Below are 3,388 nucleotides of genomic sequence, written 5' to 3'. Positions count from 1 at the left end.
CTTTGGGGTCTGAAGAAGGCTCACAACCCCTTCTCTACAGGTTCTCCCAATTATTTTTGCTTTTTGGTTAAAAACATTATTTTCAAATTATTATGGCATAAATAATGTATGGCTTTTTGTTACAGCAAACACAAAACAATACCAAAGAGTATTAAGTTTAAAAGGACAGACTTTCTGCACTACACAGAAGGGGGTCCCACAGCTTGTCCTGGAATCTGGTCATCACTTAAAGGGAAATTCTTGTAATGTCCGTGGCCCTTGAGGTCCTGCAGATAAAGGAGGAGTATGTCCTCAGGTTCCTTACAGCAGGCACCCACTTAGGTGGCATCGACCTTGACCTCCAAATGGAAGAGGGCACCTACGAAAGGACGAGTGACGGCATCCACGGGATAAATCTGAAGAGGACCTGGGAGAAGTGTCTGCTGGTGGCTTGGGCCATTGTAGTCACTGAAAACCCGGATGTCAGAGTCACATCCTCCAGGACACCGGCCAGCGGGCTCTGCTGAAGTTGCCGCTGCCACAGGAGCTGCTCCTACTCCGGGCGCGGCACTCCCGGAACCTTCCCTGATAGACCCGGGCAGCCTCCCGGGCATGCATCTGCTGGCGGCAACTGACCCCAGGGTCTATCACCAGCCCCTCACGTAGGCGTCTTATGTCCTCCTGCCGACCATTGCTCGGTGTAACGTAGTGGATGTTACCATTTCGTGCAACCACGAGGGAGACCACTCAGCAGGTCTGGTGGGTGGGTGCTGGCCCGGGGGTTCTGTGCAGGCCTGGCACCATCTCCGGGGAGCACCCAGGGGGGCCTTCCTGACCTCTCCTTCTAGAGAGACTGAAGGGAGGGACAAGGAAGAGCAGGCCATGGCTGAGCAGGCCATGGCGCAGGCAGAATTTCAGGGTAAGTGGTCCGCCCCAGCTCCTGAATTTACTGCAAATCCACTCAGGTTTGCAGACTGGTCTACACGCAGGCAGGGGCCCCTCTGCCCCCTCAGCAGATCCCTGCTGAAGCCTGGGGGGTTTGGCCCACAGCCAAAGACTGGCCTGCAGCTCCCACTGCTCAGGCCATTGAATGGGCAGGAATAACCACCCAACCACCCAGGTGCCTTAAGCTCTTTTTCCACGGGGCTCTTAAACAGAACACGGAAATAAGGTTGTCAGAAAATAAACATCAGTTTCTTTTTTTATTTTTCAAAGCGCAACTCCCCTCTTCGCCAATCCTACTCTAATATGATAAACATCATTGATAGTTTGGCGTGTGTCCTTCTATATATTTCTCTAAACATGTTTGGTAATACTTTGGTGCACATAGTACATGTTCTACAAAAATGAACATGTGTAAACAGTGTATGTTTTTCAAAAGCGAGATCATGTTGCACACACTCTTTTACTCCTTGCCTTAATCAGCTAACACATCTAGGAGATCAGATGAAGGCTGATGCCTGGTACACTGCATTGCCCAACTCCACAGGGCACCATCATAGATACCACAAAGCAAATGGCTGTCTCTGGAGTTACAAAACATGGCAGCCCTGGTGAAACAAGCTATTGGAGAGAAGATGAAGGAGTTACTTTTTGGAGGGGGGCTTCCCTGCAGACTCTTGCATCCCCAGCTGGGACAAGATTGCATGCTGGAAGGCACAAGCAGAATGGGTTAATAAAGTCCTGTTTCCTGTACTCATTGGGATCATGGAGACAACAGTGAGTTCCCATTTTTGATTCCTTCCCCAAGTGTGAGAGGGACAAGTGGAAGTGTGGGGGCCGACTTCACTTTCCTCTTGGGTGCTGCTGGGAGCCAGGCCCCCACCTGTGCCGGGGATCCACTCATACGACACATCTCGGGAAAGGCTGAGAAGCACAGGACTGGGAGAGAACCTGGCTTCAAATCTCAACTCCAACCTTATGAAACTCTCCAACCTCTGGCAAGTTATTCAGCTTCTCTAAGCTTCAGTTTCCTCATCTGTAATATGAAGACAAGATAAACCACCTTCCAGAACTTTCGGTAAGACTCGAACAAGACGAGCTTATTGAGGGCAGGCTCTTACGTATGCATAGCCAATCAGAGGAAGGGCTTTGGGTTTAGAGTTGGTTTAAGTCCCAGTTTTTCTGTCGCAGCTGTGTGACCTTGGGCAAACCATTCAAACTCTCTGAGTCCTTGAGTGTCAGATATTCAGGAAATAGGACTGATAATGGTGCCTGTCTTCATGAGTCCTGGTGAGAATCAGGTGAATTGATAATTGCAGAATTCTTAGCACCGTGCCTGGCTCATAGGGGGCATCTATAAATGCTGTTTCCCTCTCTTCATCAGTGCCTTTTTAAGTCCAAATAGGTGGCCCGGAACAAGAACCCAGTGGATAGAATTTCCTTCTGCTCGTTTTACTCTCAGCATCTTGATGGCGCCTGGAACATAGTTCGTGGTCACATTATAATATTTATTATTATAATACTCTTTTGGCTTAAACCTGGATGGAGTGAAGTTGATGAGGCTCTCAGAAGCCCCACTCTAGCCACCACCCCTGTCTGTTCCCCAGCCGTAGGAGGGAGCCTTTCTTCCAACCCGCCCCCTTGAAGCGGCGGGTGTGGACGCGGTCCCTTGTGACAGCCCCGTCTGCTCCCAGCGGCTGCCTAGAGGCGCTGGACAGATCCCAGAGGCGGCGTGCGCGCAGCGCAGTGAGCCAGCGCCTCCGGGGCACAACCGGCTCTCGCCAAACTGGAAAGGAACCTGGCTTTGGGCTTCTGCGAGGCCTGGCAGCAGCCAGCTGGACTGGACTGTCGGTCCCCAGCCCCCGGCAGAGCTGCACCCCCCTTGGCAAAGGCACCGACCGCCGCGTCCTAGTGGACGCTCCCTCCCAAGCGCGGCCGGAGGAGGAGGCGCGTCAGATACGCGAACTGACACTAGAGGGCGCTTGACGGGCCAAATGGCCACCTGCCCTTTGCCTTGAGGTTAGACGTCCCCGCCCTGCACCCGTCCAGCTCTGTGATCTTAGGCCTTTATTCGTGCAGGAATCCTTATGACACCCTAAATGGAGATGTGTTTGGAGGATGTCATTAAAAATGCTTTAAATTATACTTACTCTTTGACCCAACAATTTGTGCACCCAGGAATTTATCCCTTAAGAAATAATGAGGGATGTACCCAGAGATTTAGCTGCAAGGATGCTCATCCCAGCTTTCCAGAAATGCAAAATACTGAAAATATTTAAATTTTCCAGAAAAATAATTATTTAAGTAAACGAGGGTGCATCTATGCAATGGAATACAGTACAAAAAGGAAAAAAATTGTAGAAGAGGGTCAGCAAACTGCAGATGTACCACTTGTTTTTTGCAAACTCTGTGAGCTGAGGATGGGTTTTACATTTTTTAATGATTTTAAAAATCAAAATGTGCATGA

General features: G+C 50.1%; 1 pseudogene; it reads left to right on the top strand.

Moving 5' to 3' along the window:
* The first annotated feature begins 245 nt into the window (after positions 1 to 245).
* LOC119517238 lies at positions 246 to 2,907 on the top strand (annotated as a pseudogene).
* The last annotated feature ends 481 nt before the right edge of the window (positions 2,908 to 3,388 follow it).

The sequence above is a fragment of the Choloepus didactylus genome, chromosome 21, assembly GCF_015220235.1.
Source record: "Choloepus didactylus isolate mChoDid1 chromosome 21, mChoDid1.pri, whole genome shotgun sequence".
NCBI classification, from domain to species: domain Eukaryota; kingdom Metazoa; phylum Chordata; class Mammalia; order Pilosa; family Megalonychidae; genus Choloepus; species Choloepus didactylus.
The sequence above is the reverse complement of the archived record's forward strand: the minus strand, read 5'-3'. Positions and strand labels throughout refer to the sequence as shown.